Source organism: Marmota marmota, unplaced genomic scaffold, assembly GCF_001458135.2.
Source record: "Marmota marmota marmota unplaced genomic scaffold, marMar, whole genome shotgun sequence".
Classification (NCBI taxonomy): Eukaryota; Metazoa; Chordata; class Mammalia; order Rodentia; family Sciuridae; genus Marmota; species Marmota marmota.
This window is the reverse complement of record NW_025999932.1, coordinates 9,394,639-9,415,860: the sequence shown is the minus strand read 5'-3', so window position 1 is coordinate 9,415,860 and position 21,222 is coordinate 9,394,639. Positions and strand designations below refer to the sequence as shown.

General features: G+C 38.1%; 1 protein-coding gene across 2 annotated transcripts in view; it reads right to left on the bottom strand.

The window, feature by feature from the left end:
- Positions 1-21,222, bottom strand: part of Fgf14 (fibroblast growth factor 14) — a 339,751-nt gene that overhangs the window by 6,597 nt on the left and 311,932 nt on the right. The gene's annotated exons all lie outside the window — the stretch shown is intronic.

The window sequence follows — 21,222 nt, the reverse complement described above, 5'->3', positions numbered from 1 at the left end:
AATGTCATAATGTACATAGATCAATGCACAGCATAAAGTTTGATAATTTATGATTATCATTAATATCAAAAATATTCACAGATGATTCTATATACTTATAAGCATTTTTATTTTAGAATGAATGGTAATGAATATACTGACATGCATGTTTATAAAATATATAAAGTTGCAAACTCCATGCATTTCTGATAGACCTCTATTAAATATAACCTCAAAATTCAAGCTTCCTAGTTACAGAACATGGAAGACACTTAACCAGTTTTTGTAGCTATTTTTAAATAGTCTTAGCATTGTGCTATTGTATAAATATATAAACTACAGATGCAAACAGAGTTGTACTGTCACTGATCTTTTAAAAATTATAATTGAACTTAAGAAATATATATAAGGTTTCATTTCACTTTAATAGATTTTACCATTGCAGAAATAACCTTAGTTTTTCTTCCAAAAATATGTTCTTATAAGCATTCTTTAGGAGCTAAAAAATAGAATCTTTAAGAGTTGAATTTATGCTAACTATTATAAGGGATATCACATAATAGCATATAGAAATTTTCTTTTTAGGTGTTTCCCCCAAGCGTGTGAATTATCAGATTGTGTCGTTATTAGGATATAATTTATTTGGTCTTCTTCATAACTTTAACCAATTCACTGAGCGTAATAGTTTCCAAGGGAAATAGACTTTGTTAATGACCAATGCTTTTTAGGACAAAGGTGACAGATACAGTGATCAACTGATGAGATTAAAATAGTTGGAAGACAGGGTTAGCCCCCTCCCACAGGAATTTGCATAAATCTCCATTTCTCATTTCTTCTAGGTGATGTTACCTCAGGTTCAAATAAAATCCCATCCAAACAAATGTCTTGGCCTTGCACTAAATTTCACTTCTCCAAATATCCTTCTGTTGGTTCTCTCACTCATCAGTGAGAATCTTACTGAGTCAGTGTCCAAGCTCTCCCTCAGAGGAAAATTGACAAAATAGTGCATGTTCACACATGAGTGGTGAGGAAAATAAAATAAAATGGAATGCAATAAATCTAACCTGTCCTAAGAGACTAACAAACATACCATGTTGGTGGAAACTAAGCCTTGGACAGATAAGTTAGATTTTGACATGCCACTTGTTTTTTGTTTTTTGTTTTTTTTTTAATGAAGACATGGCAAGGCATCTAAGCTTAGGATCTACTAGTTAAAATCTGTTTCAAAACCAGCCATGAGTGGGATGGTAAAGGTGACCTGGTGGTCACTCAGTAGAGGCCAGGGGAGCTACAGTCAGGAGAGGGATGGTAAAGGCTGACCTGGTGGTCACTCAGTGGAGGCCAGGGGAGCTGGCATTTACTTTCTGGTACATGAAGTTCCTGGCCAGGGACTGACTCATGTCAGTGAGGGATCACTGATTCCTATCCTTCACAGACACTAGGGTCTCTAGCTTTGAAAATGTAGACCCACAGGGTAGTCTAACTCTCATTCTTATCTAATCACACCCAGAGTAATGTGCAAAACATGGCGGGTTCTGCTTGCACCCTCAGCAAATTAGGAAGGCACTGTCTCTACACTGAACTGACCAAATTAAAGGTAAAAGTGAATGAAGACTCTTCATGGGGAGGAAGTAGTTTATTCCCAGTAGAAACCTTAAGGTCTTCTGATACTACATCTTTTCAAATGTACACCTGCGTGTTAGGACTTTGAGAAAGTTGATTCCACAATACGGTTTTGTGAGCTGTGCCTGTGACTTCACAGCTATGTGATTCTCTTATCTTTAAATGAGAATTACTGCTTTCATAATGATGGTGGAGACTGGTTGATACATTTTCAGCCATCTCTATATCCCTGAATAAATCATTACAACACACACACACACACACACACACACACGCACACACTCAACATTCAAAGATATTTTTGTCTGATACATTTTCTCAAGACTTTTCAAGAATCTAATCTGTTCCTAAAACATTCTCAGGAGAAGTGACATAATTAATGAAAGTTGAGGTCATTTATTGTTTTTTGGTTTTGTATGTCACACACACATGCACACACACACACACACATGCACTTTCAGTATGTAAATGGAATCTTCAGAGTTCAACCCTGATCCAACTCCTTACTGACCACATGTCCTTGGGGAAATTGCTTAATCTCTTTGGGCTTCAGTTTACTTATCCCTAAAATGAGGACAAAAAGCATAGACTAATAAGGAAATTGGAAGGACTGAATAAATTAATACACATTAGAAGAGCACTCGGCATATGGTAAGCACTTGATAATTATTCTAAAATAAATTCTCTATTACTTATGGTTAAGAAAAATATACTCCGTACCAGTTATTTCAATTCTATTAAGATTTCAGGGGCTGGGGATGTGGCTCAAGCGGTAGCGCGCTCGCCTGGCATGTGCGGGGCGCTGGGTTCGATCCTCAGCACCACATAAAAATAAAAATAAAGATGTTTTATCCACCGAAAAACTGAAAAGTAAATATTAAAAAAAAATTCTCTCTCTCTCTTAAAAGAAAAAGATTTCAGCAAATCAAAATTAATCTAAATCATTAGTCACAACTGCAGTTTTTATATCAAGTATTGGGCTCAACACCAGGTAAACCAAAATGAATAAGGTTAATCATTCATCTCAGCCAGGCATGTTGGCACATGCCTATAACCCCAGCAACACAGAGGCTGAGGCAGGAGGATTGCAAGTTTAAGGCCTACCTCAGAAACTTAGTGAAACCCTGCCTCAAAAAAAAAAAAATTAAAAAGGGTGGGGATGTAACTCAGTGAACTCTGTGGTAATGTGTCCTGGGTTTAATTCCAGTAACAACAACAACAACAACAACAAAAATTCAGACCAAAACCCAATAACAAACAAACAAAAAAGAAGTAAAATAAAAAAAAATGATAGTACAATGCAATCTTTGTTATGGTAGACTTGTGTTTAAAATACTACAGTGACTATAGGTGGAGTAAATGGTCTCGTGAAAGATAACTGGTAGTGAATGCTGAGCTGCTGTTTGGCAGCTGGTCAGCCATGTATTGGGTGAGCAGGAAAGGACAAGGAAGAGTGACTAAAGACCACAGGGAGCCTTATCTGACAAGCCAGCCCCTGGAAGATGGGGGCCTGGCAAGTCAGAGCATGCCCCAGCCACAATCACTCCCATCCCCCTTAAGGAAAACTACTGTTTGGAGATCTTGCTGCACCCTACCAGGTAATATGGACCCTTCCTTACCACGGAAACTATGTCACAATCCCCAATCACTCTGGCAACCAAAACATCAAGACCCTCACAAAGAAATCTTGATGAGGTCTATTCAAAGGGTGACAAAGTGATTGAGGGGCTGAGGCCAAAACTGGGGGACTCTATTTTCTTAAAATTTCTGACTCCCTAAGCATGGCTATCAAAGCCTCCATGCAGTTCCTAGGCTGCAGGTTACCTTGTTTCTCTCTTGACCTCCAGGAACTTTCTTTTTAAAAGCAATTGACCTCCAGCCTTGCCTGTCTTAAGTCAACAGGACATGTGACATTTCTGAGCAAACAACCTGTTACTTGTAGGAGAAATGCAGATCCCAAAAAGCTGAGAAGGACACAATCTACCCCCAAAAGGGGAACTTTTGTGACCCTTACACAGACCAGATCCTAGAACTCAGAGAGGTAAAGATGACTTCCCCCTAACCATAAAATCTGCAAGAACAGATTCCACTGAGAACTCATCAACATGGGCCAAAGTGATCTGGCTCATTCACAGTGAGGACATGAAAGTCTGATGTCATCCTGCTGCCCAAAATCAAGAGGTGAGTTTAGGCAGGATTCTGGAAACTTCCCTGGGGCCCCCAATAAAACTGATGGGCAGAAGGGGTGTGCTGTCCTCCTCCTCTCTGCAAAGACATACTCTCTCCCTTGAGATCATCCCTTTTTCCTATTCCTATCTTCTCATAAATTCATGCCTGCTGTTGTGAGCAACATGTCTGAGATCTTTCTGGCATGATCATAAGAACCAGTGAAGAGAGAGGACCTCCATGGATGCACAGTTCTGCATTAGGTCTCTGCCCTGTAATGGCACATTCGGAGAACTATGATTAGTTTACACTGAGGCATTGTGGGGCAAACTGGTACATGATGTGGATGGGAAGGCGGGTTGGAGAAATGTGATTAAAGGGTGTTGTACATTGATAAACAAATTAGACCTCTTGTAAGTGGGAGAAAGAATTATTGAACAAGCAAGGCAATAATCACAAGGCCTTATTAGTATCTTTTAAATGCAAATCTGTTCACATGTGGAGGATGGTTTTAAGAAGTTAATGACACTTTAACACTGATGTGTTGATTTCCAATCTCTTGCAAAGCGAACTAGAAAGTTATTTGCAGAATAAGCTTATGTGTGTGTTCAATTTAGTAGTACTAACATTATATATATATAAAATCAAGAGCACAATTAAAGGAGAAGTACTATCAGAATCACAGTAAGGTAGCTGGGACCAAAAGAGAAAGATAATATGTTGTAAAAATTAAGAGAGAAAATCTTTGCTTTTCCTTGATGCTAATTTCTAAAAGGTGTTTCCTTAGAAAGGACCTGTAAAAGTTTCATTTATCAACATAAAAAAAATGTTCTTGATAGTAGATACCGTAATAGTTTTGTGTTTGAATCCTACAATATGCTTTAGGGAGACAGAAGGCATTGAAAAAGTCCAATAAGTGGAACCTGAAATAATTGAAATTGATGATATCCTCAGGAATTATGCACACCATTGGTCATGAACTCAAATGTGTGTGATGACCAGGCAAACACAGGAGTGAAGCAAGCTGGCATCACTATTATGAGAACAAATGGCTCCCGGCTCAGGGTCTGTACAGGGGAGAACAAGAGACTGATGCAAACAGTCCAGGAGTGACTGGTTGCAATGTGAAAATAAAAGCCTTAGACCTTTGGTAGATTCAATTTTTCAAAGTAAGAAATACAGGTTTCCACATAAGATCTCCTTTTAATGGTGGCGATTAATTTTTTTTTCCTGATTAATTCTTAAACTTTTTTGTTTTCTTCAATATTGAGTGGGACAAGGTGCTGAGATGAAACCTGTGGGCCTCCAGATTGAGACGTCCAATGGAGAGTGCAAGAAATGAACTAAAAGTAAGGGACCCCCAAGTCCTTACCAATGCCACTCTAATCTGATTTATGGCTTTCATACAGTTGGCTAATATGATGATTGTGACAGTGAAACTCTCTAAAACTGGCAGTGATAATATGAGAATGCTTATTTAAATTTGGGCTTAAATATAAACTCTTTGGGGCTGCCAAAATGAGATAGATAAGGAATTTGATGTGTCTTTTCCTCATCTTGCCTGCCTATATTTAGAACCACCACCACCTCAACAACAAAACCAACAACAGTTCAGCTCCAACAGAAGCTTAAGTATTAATTTGCACCATTGCCAATGTAAATCATCAAATCAGAGACGAGAAAAACGCTTCAATTAAAACAGAAATTTCGTATCTCCTTTTAGATTGTGGCTGGTTTTGAAATGGAAGCACCATCTGTGGGGTACTTACTATCTTAACAGTAGCAAAGAATTCCTCTGCTCAGGGAAATGTCTTTGTTTAGGGAACAGCCTGATGGGCCACTTGCAGGTGCAAAGACAGGCTTCTGCCTTCAGAAAGAAAGGATCAGGGGGAGGAAAGAGGGGACCCTGTTCCCCAACACCTAAGAAATGAATTGACCCAGATGGTTTGCCAGAATCACAACCTCAGAACTTAAAGTGACCCTAAGTATCTAACCTAGTGGGCAGGTAAACTGGAGTCTTCAGGCCAAACACAGCCCCCACTTGTTTTTGTAAATATGGTTTTATTGGAAAACAGGCACTGATAATTACCCCAAATCTTGGGTTCTTTTTCCCCAGAGTGGAGCCAGTAATGACACTTGAGAACAACTGGATGAAGTGACAAGCCTCCTCTATTCAATGGCAAGTGACGAGGGAAACCCGGAGTCTCTGTTCTCCGAATATGACCCCCACCCCGATTAAGCAGAAAGAGTAAGATTATTTAGACTTACAGGGTGGGGAGGGACCCGCAAGCAGACAAATGGGTGGGAAATTGATGATTTTACCAGGAAGGCCTCACTCTGTTAGGTAGTGGTTAGCAATAAGTTGTGAAATGTGAACCAATAGCATGGTTATTGGTTATTATCAGTGCCTGTTTTCCAATAAAACCATATTTACAAAAACAAGTGGGAGCAGGGTCTCGGGGGTTCTTTGACTTGCTTTTAATGAACCATCAAGTGAATTGGAGACCCAAAACAGGTATACTAACCCTGAGAACACCAGGTGGAAACAAAGGGAGCCAATTAAGAAATGAGTCAACAAGGAAAGATCGAGGGGGCTATTTCCTGATAGGGTTAACTGGGGTCATTGTACAGTTAGGGCTTATGGCCATGGGCTTCTCCATGTGTATCAGAGGGAAAGTTCTTCAGTAGCACAGGCCATAAGGGGAAGTCTTATCTAGCACCTGCATAAATATAGGATTGACTTGTAGATGAAGCCCCCTGAATGGGTTGCTCTCCAACTCTGTGATGACCAACTAGGGTGAAAAATTCCACTACGAAGGGAAGGAGTTGAACACCTGATTGGTGGAAAGTGCAGAAGGGGGACCCCAGTTCCCTTGGTAAACATCAGACAGTAATAAATTTGGAAGCAGATCTCTTTGTTGTTCTCTGCTCAGTGACATCCCACCCTCTCTCTCTGGAGAGAGAGTATTCTTTGCTGGAGCCTTATTTTACTTTCACCCATAATAAAATACTCTTGCTTGTCTTTTTGTGTTTGATTTTAAATTTTCTTTCATATGGACACAAAACCCGAGGTTTGGAGCATTAGCTCCCCATACCCCTGTGACAACTCTGGCTACAAGACCTCTCTGTGTCCTGTTATTGACCACATATGGCAAGTTACGGGGGTTGTAAGCTATCATTCTGGAAATTGCAAACTGTCATTTCAGAAGCAGGAGGGTTTTAGTGTGGAGATATATTAAAATAATGCTTGAAGGATGAGGGATGGTCAAGAAGGCTTCCAGCTTAGACCAGCTTAATTTTACTGAGCCCAGAATCCAATTCACAGACCCCTGTACTGTATGTCATGTTTTCCTATGGAGTCCAAACGCCTCACCTCTGAGGTAGATCAGGCATCCTCAGTACATGTCTGATCATGCAGGAAGAAGGGGAACAGGCATGTCTAGGAAGGGCCTCCGTACTTGATTGCGTATGGTCTAAGACCAAATCGTGCTAATAAGTTCAGAGTAGCAGAGGCAGAGGTCCTATTGTCAGGTCGATGCTCAGCCATGAATGAGCGAGCCAAGAAAGGGCAAGGAGGGGCGACGGAAGACCACAGGGAGCCTCTGACAGGCAAGCACCTGGGAGATGGGGACCTGGATGTCCAAACCTCCCCCAGCCACAGATACATCCCCATAAGGAAAAGTTACTTTCAAGATCATGTCACACCCTAGTTGGTGGCCTGAATCTTTCCTGTCACCTAAACTATGTCACAAGCCTCAATTGCCACAGCAAGCAAAACATCAAGACCTTGACAGAGAAAGCTTGCTGAGGGGGGTTCAAAGGTAGTAAACCAAGTAAGGGGGCAGAACGTTGGAACAAAAATAGGGGTGCTAAGTGTCCTTGAGATCCCAGACTCTCTGAGTGCCATACCATCTCTTCAAGGTGGTCAGTGCGGGTCCTGAGCTATCGGTCAAAAGTCAAAAAGAGGACCTGGGAGGGCCCCGAAAATTTCCTTGGGAGCCCCCCAAACTTGGAGGGCAGGAGAGGCATGCCATCTGCTCTTCCATCTGACAGGATCCTCTCTCTCCCTTGAGAGTGTCTCCTTTCCCTTTTCCTATCCCTTCTAATAAACTTATGCTAGTTACTCTGAGTGACACGTCTGACACCTTTCTGAGCTTTTACAAGAACCGTTCGGGGAGGCCCTCCTCAGCTGCTTCAGTTTCATTAATCCCCACAGGGCCTAAATGGACCTTTGCTAGAAAAGTGTGCTGATCCTGGTTTAAGGTAAGTTCAAGGACTTTCCACCCGAGGTAATTGGTACAGGGGCAGTCAATCCATCACCCAACCCCGAAGGAGCTCAGTTTCCCACCTTAAACTTAGATTGCACGCATTTTTGTGTACCCAGTGATTTGCACTCTGAACAAGACTTTTCATTCAAGTTTGATCCTTGTAAAAGTCTTTGTGTTTTTCTGTGAGTCTGGGCTCCCAATAAGAATACTCAGTATCCCATAAGTTCCATTTAGTTAATTGTGTCATCTGGGTGGGATCTATGACTAAATGAAAATTGTGTTTGTTCCTGTTTCTGAGTTGGCCCATCAATGACCTGTGCCAGAGTCATTCTGATGAAGTTACAGCATTGTCAGAACACAAGCAATTCCAAAATAGATGAAAAAGAGAAGAGAGAAATGATATTAGACATACAGTAGCAAGTAGCACATAGTAAATACACGTTAAGTAAAATCTATGAATATTTTACTGACTTCTATATTTTTACAGTCATCAAAAAACCCCAGTCTCCTTCCACCAACAATCCAGTAATGTTTCTGATTCTGGATTTCTACTTAGAGGAGTTTTTCATCTGAAGAGTAAGCAGTGGGAGAGACAAGAAGTCTTGGATTCTAAATTCTTATTTAAAAGATATTAAGTCACATGAATATTTTGTAAACATGAAATAAGAGAAGTGAAAAAATAATTTTACAAAATATAAATTGAGTGTAACTTATGAGTCAAAAAGTGCAATTCATGCTAATTGTTATCATGAACAAGGTTGTTATTTAATTATTCTTAGCAAGTTTCAACTTAATTAGACACACTTTAGATGGAAATTCTAATGATTCATTTAATCTGAATTCTCAGTTGCTTTTCTTCCCTTCTCTAATTTTTGGAGTTATGGTCCACTGGAGGTTAACCTGAGGTCAGAGGAAGAACTCAACCTTCTTCCTCTTCCATGGTTTTAAAATCAATTATACCTTTTAAAGGTACTGTTCTGACTCTACCCAGTTCTTTAAAAGGATGAGCAGAGTGCTCTTGAGATCACTTATAAAGAAAAAACAACCTGACCTTTTAGAAAGATTTCAGGCAGGAAGTTGGAAACAGAAGACATTTGTAGATAAAACTCAAAAAGAAGACAATTAAGTTTGCATACATTTTATTTATCTGAAATTCTATATAATCAAAAATTTATAGTATTTGGCTGGGATTAATGCCTACAGGGAAAAATTAATAGATCATTTGTGTGTACTTTAAACAAGTATATAATTACATATGCATTAAGGAGACAGCTTTGATTTGATAACAGGAGTCAGTGAATTTAAGTATATTCTCACTAACAAAGCAATCTCCACAAATACTTATATTTACAGGGCCAAATGCTGTTAACTTAAGTAGTTTCCAAGGAAACATAATTGCAAATGAAAGCATTTTCACCAGTAAAGATGTTGCATTAGAGATGAACACATCTTTAAATATATTAATATACTAAATATTATATTTTATTTTAGGTTTATCATGTTATCCTTAAATATTTTATAATTTATTTTAATTACTAAATATTGATTGATTTAATGTTTCATTAACTTAATATAAACATTTATGATATGTTTTAAACATGCATTAAAAAGTAAATATATTAAATATAAATATATTAAAGTGTGGTATTCAGGGACTAGTAGCAATGCAGAATTCCAGGTCCACTCCAGACCTATTTTCATCCAGCAGAATTTACATTTTTATAAAATCCTGGATTGTACCAGTATCCACATTAAGGCTTAAGAAGTATTGGCATATGTTCTCATTACCATATAGAACAAATTAATAAAAGCTCACAACATTTTGAAAAATTTCATTTAAGTTGGCATTAGGCATAAGTGTGCTACTCATTTGTTAACATCCATACAAAATTTATAAAAACAAGAGAATGGGAACAAAAATCTGAAGTATTTACGGCATATCTATGAGTGAGAGATTTTAAATTTATAAATAAAAATATGTCCCAACTGGTTCTATAATGTTAAATCTGTTTCTCTAGAATATAGACATGTATAAATTCCTAAAATTGTAATTCTTATAACATGAGCAGATGGTACCATTGCTATAAATATTAGCAAAAAATATTGCAAATTAAATACATTTAAGGAAGTATTGAGACAACGTGTATCATCCGCACAGACTTGTCAGAATTCAACAGTAAATGCCTCCACATTAGTAATAATGAGGATAATTATCTTAGCATGGAAATCGTGTTCACTTTTATATCAGGTCTTGTTCTACACATTTTCCATAATCCACTAGTTGAATCTTCGCTGTGTCTTAAGGTAGTAGTTCTAATTCCCCATTTTAGATATGAAGCAGCTGAGACACTGAGGGGTTAAGTGACTTGCCCACATGCATTCATCTGAGCAAGATAAATGTAATTATTTTTTAAATCTTCTCACTTATCATGCTATTTATGATTGAGAGAACTTACTTTTGGGAGATGTGATTAATTGCAAAATTGACCCCAGTGCTTCATCCATTTCTCCAAATCAATAACCTTTAGCATGCAGTGGGCCCAGTCCTGTCCTTGTGAGCCAAGATGGAGGAACTGAAGTCTTAACAAGTGTGTGTGTGATGGTCCTTGTCCTCTCCAGGATGGCTGAGGATGGAGAAAGTGGGGCAAAACCAAGGGCCCCCGTCAAAGACAAGGTCTTCAGCGACACCCAGCTAGGTCCCACCTGATCTCAGGTGCCCAAGTAATGAACAATTACTGTCATGCCAGGTTTTGTGGCCATTGCTATTATCACTGAGTCACTTGATCATCAGTACAGATAATTACTAATCCAACTAAATGGCTCATTCAACTAAGCACTATTGATATTGTCTAAACACTTTGGGGTGGAAAAACCTCTCACATTTATGACTTTTCTTATTAAAGTCAAGTAAGAAATTTTAAATCTATATATAAAAATATGCCCCAACTGGTTCTATAATGTTAAATCTGTTTCTCTAGAATATAGACAAGTTTTCATCAAGTTTTCCCTCCACTTAACCTGCTGAATCATATTTTAATTCTGTTCCTCCAGCTCACATCTCTGTCCTTATGCTTATTTCTTCATGATGCATCTACAAGCTTATTTTGCTTTCTCTTCTTTATACCTCATTTTAAACTAGACTTTTCCATTACACTTTACTGTATTAACCACAGGCACCATGGATGATGTCTCCTAATAAAATCATATCCCATCTAAACCGTGGGTATGTATACATAAAAAAAGAAACAAAACAGGTGAATCAAAAAGTAACTTTATTAAAGTGCAAACATTCACAGACAAATAAAGGAATGATGAGAAGGTTCCACAAACTCCTAAAATAGCACATTGATCAAGTAATAATACTTTCTTTTGAGGCTTATGATTTCCGAAGGCCACTGGCATTTGTTTTATTTGATCCAATAATGCTGTTGAAAGGCCCTAGAATGGAAAGCAACACCATGGTCCTCCTAGAGGATGATTCTGCATCTCAGAGGGCACAATGGTTTAGGCAACAGACAGAGACACTGTCACTTTTCCCACACCATACATCACCTGCGTCATTCTGCTGTGTGGTAAATATTCATGAAGATAATGGTGCTGAAAATGTGAACCAAATGAAAAGTTCCTCATTTTTTCCAGAGTATCAAATCAATCATTTTCTTGGATTAAAAGAGAATTAAGTATCTGATAAACATCACCAAGAATGTGGAATACAGAGGAAGTCCATTGAAGTGTTATAATGAAATCCTAAGGATTTTTTTTCCTTTTGATTTTGCTTTATTAGTGAGAAACATATCAACCATGATTCCCCGGGTTCTGGTAACAACTTGTTTGATATTTCTAAAGGTTAACATGAAAGGATAAACATCAAAGGCTGATGAGAGAGGCTAGGAAAGTAAGAAGAGAGGCAATACATTCTGGGGGAAAAGAGCCATTGGGAAGCAGAGAATGTCCACCTCGAGGTCAAATAACTCCCGCTAGGACGAAGCTGAAGCCCTTCAAGTTCACTTGGCCAAAGATTTAATTCTCTCCAAATTAGCACTGAATTATTTTCATATTGTGGTAGGACACTTTGCAGGAATGAAGGAATGATATCATCTTACTTTCTAGGTTGTTGGTTGAGAGTATGAGACTACAAAATGGGAAGAATCATAATTATTAAAAAATTGGTGAATAAACTCTACCATTACAAATACTAACTTTTCAGTGCTAGATATTGGAAAATAAATTGGAAAATCTGAGAACTGTGAACACATAGGAACAACCTTCTACTTATTCTAAAATTATGACATCTAAAATTCATATATTCATTTACCAGGTAAGTATATTTGGTGAAGTTCTAGCATTTTCCAGGGCTGGTCTTGAGATATTGTAATGGGCGTACGTTGATACAGTCCATCCTCTCTTGGAGCGTATAGATTAGTGAGGGAGACCAAGGTTTACACCAATGATCATATTATTACAAAATAAGACAAGTTCTCCCAAGAAAAGGAATGATTTCTGTGAGCACACATAGACATGCCCAACCTAGCTAGTTGGTAAAGGAAAATATTAAACTCTGAGACAAGATTTGAAACATCAGTGTTCATTAACAGCATGAAGAATATTCCTGGAAAGGGTGGTGTCCTGTCCAAAGCTCCCGAGGCAGGGACAGGACATTTAAAGGCAAAAATCAGTGAAATGAGAATGCAGAGTGCGAAGATGAGAGCAGTAATAATGAAAGTTCGGTGCCAGCCATGAGCCAATGAGGCGATCATTGGAGTGTCTTGGGCTTTGCTTAAAAGCAAGGAGAAGCCATTAAATCTTTTTAGATGGAAACATGTACAATCAGGTACAAGCTCAGAAAGAGCACTCTTGACTAAGTGTGAAGAATAGAAAGGAAGGTGGCAGGTAGGATACAAGACATGGGTTTGTCTTCTGCAAAACCAGCCGAGAGGGAATTGTCATGTGGGGCATCGGGAGTGGAGATGGGAGAATGCTGGACTGGAGAGACACGTGAGAGTTTGGAGAAATATTTGAGAGGTCAAACAGTCGGTGTTGACTGCCTGTACATAGCAGTGAAGGGGAAGGAGTATCAACACCACATGCAGGTCTCCAGCTTGTGGGACTGCATGGCATTTGGTATGTGTTCACTGCTGCTTCTGAAAGGTCAAGCACTGCAGCTTGTACGCTCAGGCAAAATAAAACTGAAGTGTACAACATAAGTGGGCCTCTGTGTTCTGTCCTTTTACGAAATATCATTTCAAATCTCTGTAGAGTAATTGTCTGCAATGTTGTTTATGTTTTTTTTAGAGGTAGAATTGGGATTCTCAATTCCAGATTATTTTTGAAACCTAGGCATTCCTAGAACAAGGACAAATAACAGTGGAGGAAATGTCAGCTGCAGGACAAAGAAATTGAAATAAGATCAGAAAGAATGGTTCCTCAAAAATATATCTACACACACACACATATACACACAGACACACTTTTTTTTTTTTCAACACCAGAGATTCAACCCAGGGATGCACTACCACTGAACTATATCCCAGATGTTTTTATTTTTTATTTTGAAATAGGGTTGCCAAGACTGGCCTTGAACTTGACATTCTTCTGCCTCAACCTCTGAGTTGCTGGGAATCACAGCAATGTACCGTGGCATTCTGCTAAACCATACTCATTTTGGTTTTATCTAAAGAACAAAGCTACAGTCTGTAAACAGTACTTTCAGAACACTACCAAAACATAGGAAGAGTATAGCTATTATAGATTTCTGAGTGGAGGACAGAAATCTTGAAAAATCCTTCTTTGCTAGAAGTTTACTATGGTAGGAAACCATCAGCTTACTAACAGCAGGTAGTAAATATAAACATAAATTTTACTAAGAAGGAAATGGGCCTGTTACTAGTCACTGAATTGGTTAAACACCAAGAAAATATCCCCCCGCACAAATTGCCATAGGAAGTAAAATTTTTGGTTTCTCCAAGATAATTTTTAAGGTGCATTGCTTTTTACTGATATCAAAAGCAAAAGTTTAGAGGTAGAATCCCAAGAACTTGATTCTTTGATCACTTTTATTTAGCCACCAATCATGAATTCACCTAACTCTTTAAAAGAATGATTGTTATTTTCACATTTTATTACAGTAAAAAAAAAATCCATCAGTCCACCCTCCTGCATAATGGATACACATTGATCCTATACTTGCTATGTGTAAATTTCCAGATGGAATCTCATAAACTTTCAGATTTGGTTTCATAAATTAGCTCTTCCGTTTACTTGATGAATCCAATTTGCTGCTGCAACTAAAAAGGCCAACTAATAGTCAGGCCCTCTGAGGGGGAAAATGGAAAATCAGTTGTAAGTGTCAGCACACCTTGTTACACAGCCTCTATGCCAAGTCCCTGGTGACTGAGTAGTCCCCAGGGCTCTATACTTGTAAGTATAATATAAACATATAGAGAAAACAACTGCATCAATTAAGGAGTCAGGAAGTGCTTGGAATTTGAGACCAATCAATAGGAACAGTTTCCTTGAAGTCATCCAGAGAGGAGAGACAAGAGGAAAAGTTGCAGGTGAAGACGGAGTGATCCCTGGGCCTGGGTAGATCTGAGTGTGGGGCAGGCTTTGTTTACATGTGCGAGTGTTCTTCAGAATCCCCTGTTCAGTTAGTGGTCAGCTCCTATAGTGAAAATATTTTGAACATTGATAATAAAAAACTCAACACATTTTTTAAAAAGATTAAATATTTGGAAACTAAATAGACATTTTTTTTCCCACCTTGGCATCTTACTAATAATGATCTTGATTTAACCTCTAAAATAAAATTCTTGTGTGTATGGAATTACTGGATTTGGTCATAATGAGAAATTTTGGGTGCAAAGTTCCCACTCAATCTGTGTTAGGATTAAGAGAATCGTAAGTCTAGCAGAACTCATGTTCCTGTGAAAAAGATGTGTAGGGTGAATTCTGACCTATTTATGACAGAATTTTACAATAGGGACAGTAAACCTCTTGTTTAAAGAGATGAATTTAAGGTATTTCTTGCTTTCTAGAAGGTACTATAAATGGAATATGTTACCACCATGAAAATTGTGCTAGTTGTGTTTGGTTCATTTGTAATGGAATATAAAGGAAAAACTGAACAGGGATGAATCCCTGGTTTTTGAGGAAGTAGTAGAGAAGACAACCATCTCTTTAAGACAGTTGAAAAGTAATTTAAAAAATCATTTTTCTCTTGACTTTACACTGTCTGAGATGGAAAGTTCAAATGAAGGAAACATGGATAACAGAGCAACATTTATGTTCTGCCCATATTTTGGAGTTTGGTGTTCTATTGCAAGAGAAATAATGAACACGTATCTGTATATATTTTAACCACATGCTTATTAAAAAGTTCTAAAATATCCATGCTATTGTGTTAAAAATTGAACCACAATTAAAGAGAACTTCCATTCATGTATAAATATGTGTACAATTGAATTGTCTTTATTTAAGTTAGAGAAGTCTATTTGAATATAGTATTAGTCTTAATATTATTTATAAATATAATGCATGTTTTAGAAAACTAAAGTAGAAACAAATGTTTATTCTTATAAAATAGAGATTCAAAGATCCTAAGAAAATACAATATTGCAAAATTAGAATGATTCTGTAACTCTAGCCATTAACATGGTTGAGGATTAATTACACAATGTTTGATAATCATTCATATTTTATTACATTATTAAAATTCACAAAAGGAACTTAAATGTCTAGCATCTTGATTTGATCAGGGACTTACATGTGACTATTGTGTGTGTGTGTGTGTGTGTGTGTGTGTGTGTGTGTACGTGTATGTTGAGAGTACCATGCTGCAGCCTGGTCATAAATCCTTATAACAATCCTGTAGGTCTGGATCCAATGGAGGGCTTGTCTGTTTCAGGAGCTGTGACCAATTAATTCATATACCTCCTGGCACACAATCACAAGTCCACTATCTTCATGCTCTATACTACAGAGATCCCCTACTTCCCTTCCCAGCCTCTAAAAATTGTTGTCCATCCTATTTCCTTGATTTATTTTTAGCATAATTAATAATATTCCATTAGAAATAGAAAATTAATGCATAAAATCTTAATAGGAAACATTTAAAGAATAGATTTTCTTGTTGGCTGTATGCATTACATAGAACACCAATGCTATGAGTACTTTTAGTAAGGAGATATATACCTTTTTTTTTAAGAGCTGTTTTAGATTCACAGCAAAATTGAGCATAAAGGACCAAGAGTTCCCATATGGTCTTAGCCCCCACAGCCGCATCATCCTTCACTATCAACATCCCCCACCAGAGTGACACACACTTTAAAACTGATGAGCCAACACTGACACATCAGTACTATCCAAAGTCTGTGGTTTGCATTAAGGCTCATTCTGGTGTTGTGAAATATATGATGTGTGTCCACCATTATCTCACCATACAAAATAACTGCATTGCCCCCAAATCCACTGTGTTCCAACCACCTATCTAATCCACTGGCCAACAGTGACCTTTTTACTCTCTCCATCATTTTGCCTTTTCTAGAATTCCATATAGTGGGAATCACAATTTGTCTCTGCAGACTGACCTCTTTCATTGAGTAATATCCAATCAAGTTTCCTCCATGTTTTTTTCAGGTTGTGATAGCTCATTAGTAGATAGTATTGTAGGCATAGAAGGTTTGGAGGAATTTTTAAATGAAGATAGATTTGATCAGATCTTGAAAAATAAAGCTTATATGGAGAGAATAGTGGAGTGTGTTTTAAGTGGGTTTCATGGTGAGAACCAAGTATGGATTGGAACTTTGAGAAAATATTTAAGGGAACAGTGACTAAAACAATTTCCCTAGGCAGTGTCCACAAGATTGTAGGCTAAGGTAGAGGTGGAGGAGAAGATGAGCTTGACCTGATCTATTGACAGTGTCCTACAAAGAAAGCATTGGGAAGAAAGACCGATTAGGTGGAAATGTACAGGATGCATGAAGGAGAAAATAAGGCCAGGGAATAGTGCATGGTATTTGAATGTGGCAGAAATAAATGCTTATTAATTGTTCTGCTATTAAAAATCTTTCACTCTGCAATTAAAAATTTCACTCTGGTCTCCTCTGAGCTCAATGCTTTGTGTGAGAACTTGATGTTCTCTATGTGAAAACTGTCCTTAGAATCTTAGCAGACTGTTCTCATGTGGCTGATACTTGTTTGGAAAATCCATATGACTTTTGTACAATTTTCTACTTTCGTAAGCACAGGCACTAATGCATAACCATTAACTGCAGGAACTGGGTTCTGCTCAAAGGAATATTGACTTAAGAGTGACACTTTCAGAGGCAATGATGTATAAGGTTTGGTAGAGGCCAAAACCTACGCCCCAAGTCACCAGGCAACATTGTCTCTGTTTGCCTGCTTAGACAATCTTTGTTCTCAGAAGAGACTCAAACTCTCTCTAGTTCAGTGGCGCTTTCCCCAGAACAATGTTAGTAATCATGGAATGCTCTATGCAATTTCAATATATTCATATCCCCCCAGAGAGTTCAGTTCAGCACCATTGCTCTGAGTGACTCAGTAAATAGATGAGGAAAATGATTTTCTCTTCTCCTGCTTCCTTTTAGGAAGAAGGAAACTTGACTGTGTTCCCAGAAGAGAGTCTGTGTGATGATAAGTACGAGGCAGGCAAGAATACAGGAAGGGGCTAGGTGCCCAAGCCAGGAGTCCTTGATTGACCATTTAATTTTTAAGCAGTCAGTACTGTTCCTGTGGCCTGGGTTGTCCCTCTCATGGCCCTTAAAATTACATAAACACACTCTCTTGCCATAATTCTGTTACATTTTATAAACTTTATTATATTCTGAAAACTAGCAATGATTATCGCAAGAAACAGAAACATGCATCTACTCACTCTTAGAAAGAAAGCATTTTAGAATGGAAAATATGTTTTGTCCCGGGTAGACTGTCTAATTTGTGATATTTGCCTCCAGGTAGGTAACTGAAGTTCCTGCAGTGTGTAAAGCATTTTGTGCAAATTCTCAATGCCACTAATAATAGAGGCTCTTGCCTATGAGATAATGGGCCCCAGGTAAAACATAGATGAATACTTGAAGAACAAAGAAATCCAAAGGAAGTCTATGGAAAGGTGATTTAAAGAGTGAGCTCTGCTAAGGGCGTGACAGATGGTGAGAAAGAATTTCTTTCATCCAGACTTTATATTCATTTAGCAAATTTTTCTCGGGTACCCATCAAGAGGCAGGCTTTACAAAAGGTGTCAGAAATTCAGGAGTGAAAAGATATAACTTGTTACCCTCAAGGAAGTTTTGTTTAACTGAAAACATTGACCTTGAAGACAGAAAGAAAATGTTAGCTAGTTTGACCATTTAAAATTTTTACATGGATATAATTTATTACTTTTTTTAAGTGCCAACTCTTTCCTTCCATATGCCCAGGGAAAAGTCAAGACATCAGATAGACTATTAAGCCTACATGGGCCTGTGAGCAAGAAAAGGACAAGACTGCACACTAATCACCAAGAAATATTGAAACTATAATGAAATATCTATCCATTAAGATGGCTATGATCAATTAAACAAAAATAACGTGTTCTAGCAAGTATGTGGAGAAATTATAATTATTGCTCATTGTTTGTGAGTTTGCAAAATGTTGTAGCCACTATGGAAAACAGTATAGAAATACCTCAAAAGAACTAAAAATAAAACTATCATATGAAGGAGCAATTAATTCCATTTATGGTTATCTAGCTAAGGCTATTGAAAGTAGGGTATTGAAGATATATTTGAGCACCCATGTTTATGACAGCATTATTCATAATATCCAAGAAGCAGAAGCAACCAAATGCCCGTGAATGGATCAATGGATCAACAAAATATACAATATACATACAATGGGGTATAATTCACTTTAAAAAAGAAGGGAATTCTGATATATTCTACAACATGAATAAAACTTGAGGACATTGAAATACATGAAAGAAGCCAGTTATAAAAACACAAATGCTATATCATTTAATCTATGTATATGAGGTATCTAAAGGAGTCAAAATGTGGAAAAAAAGAATTGTGGTTGGCAGGGGCTGAGTGGAAAAGAAGCTGTTGCTTAATGGGTGCAGAGTCCCAGATTTTCAAGATGAGAAAGAGCTGAAGACTTGTAGAACCACAAATGTGAAGCAGACAGGGCTACTGAACTGAACACTGAGATATGGTTAAGACAGTGACTTTTGCGTTATGTTTTCCACCACGATTAAATTTTTTAAATACTTGAAAGAAACAAGCCTTATCCTGTCTCCACAATGTGCAGCATCCCATGGGTTATCTTCATATGTGTTAGGGTAAGGGAACATATTTGACTTTTTGACTTTGTAAATATGTGTAACAAGGAGTTGTGTGGTTCAGCAAATATTGTATCTGAGAACATCTGTCAATTTTCAAAGCACAGTTTGCCTTCCCTTACTTCATATTAGTATTTTAAAATTCAGTTCCACTAAGAGTTCCCTACCAGAGTTTTAAAACAACTACAAACTATTGTGAACTAATTCAAGAGGTGACTACTGAAGCTGGTGTCTGCTGTGGACTGAACATTGATGTCCCCCCAAATTTCATATTCGGATCTAATTCTCGATGTGCTTGGAGGTGATAAGGCCATGAAGATGGATCCCTCCTAAATGGGATTTGTGCCCTTATAATAAGCCAAAGGGACAAGAATTCTCCCCTCCCACCCAATGAGGACATGGCAAGGAGGCACTGCATATGAACTGCAAAGCCCTCAGCAGACACCTCATCTGCCAGCCACTTGATCTCGGGCTTCTCAGCCTCCAGAATGGAGGTCAGGTTATGTCATTCTGTCATACAGCAGCTAAATACCATGACAGGTCAAACAAGATGTAGAAATCTGTATGCTTATCCTGGCTTCAGCAGCCCAGCACACAATTGCCAGTGTAAAGATTCCAGACCTACTGCTGGAGTTCCTGACTATCCTTCACTGCATATGCATGCAGAATGGTAAATGCAGGAGAAACTGACAATTTTTCATCAAAAATGAAAATAAACTTCAAGTTACAATTTTTAAAAACAAAAATTATTTTATGTACACAAACACATTATGAGGAAAGGTTCAGATTTGGAGGAATGGATGTCATTCGTTCATTTTCAGTTGGAGAAGTCTTTGTGCAGAAAACAAGAAGATTTTGAAAAACAGGAGTTATAGCGTATGTGACTATGTGATGCAAAAAGAGAAATTAATGGAAACAAGGATGAGAATTGACTGTGGGCCAGGGGAATTGGAGTCACCAGCAGGAAATTCTGGGAGGGAGGTCAACAGCACTGACTAGGAAATAGGAGATGGTCCTGCAACTGGTGAGGGCTGGAGGGGAGAAGTCAGAGGAGGGAAGCATGGAGACTACAGAAAAGAATTGTAAAGGCCCTTCCCAAGTGTATCAAAGGAAGTCAGTGAGAAATCAGCCAGCTTTGGTCTTTCCAGAAAAAGCACACTGAAAGGAGAGGTTGGTTGTAGGGCACAAAAATGTTCTTTGAGGAGTAAGTTGAAGTCTATGATTGGGTACCACAATTTTATTTAATCATTTCATTTAAAGACCACATTTGTGCTTAAGTTTCTTTTGAGTTCAATGTTCTGAACCAAGTGTAATCTAAGCCAGTCATTTTGTATGAGAGAGAAAATGGACACACTGAGTTTCTCCAGTAAGGAAACAGACAGATCTCTAATGGCAGAACATTTGCCTAGGAGAACTAAAGTACAGCATGGGTCAGCAAGGTTGTTATTGTGGATATGGGATGAACATTGTAAATGTGAAACTTGTGAGTAGCTTCAGGAATATTGAACTTATGAGGAACAACGAGGAAGCCTGGTTTTGTTTCCGTTTTTCTTTATTTTTTTATTTTTTTTTATTTTTTAATTTTTTATTGTGGGTTGTTCAAAACATTACAAATTTCTTGACATATCATATTCGACAATTTGATTCAGTGGGTTATGAACTCCCACCTTCACCCCATACACAGATTGCAGAATCACATCAGTTACACATCCATTGATTTACAAATTGCCATCCTAGTGTCTGTTGTGCTCCGCTGCCTTTCCCATCCTCCACCCTCCCCCCTCCCCACCTCTCCCCTCCCCTCCCCTCCTCTCTCTCTACCCCCTCCACTGTATAACCCTGAGGGTCTCCTTC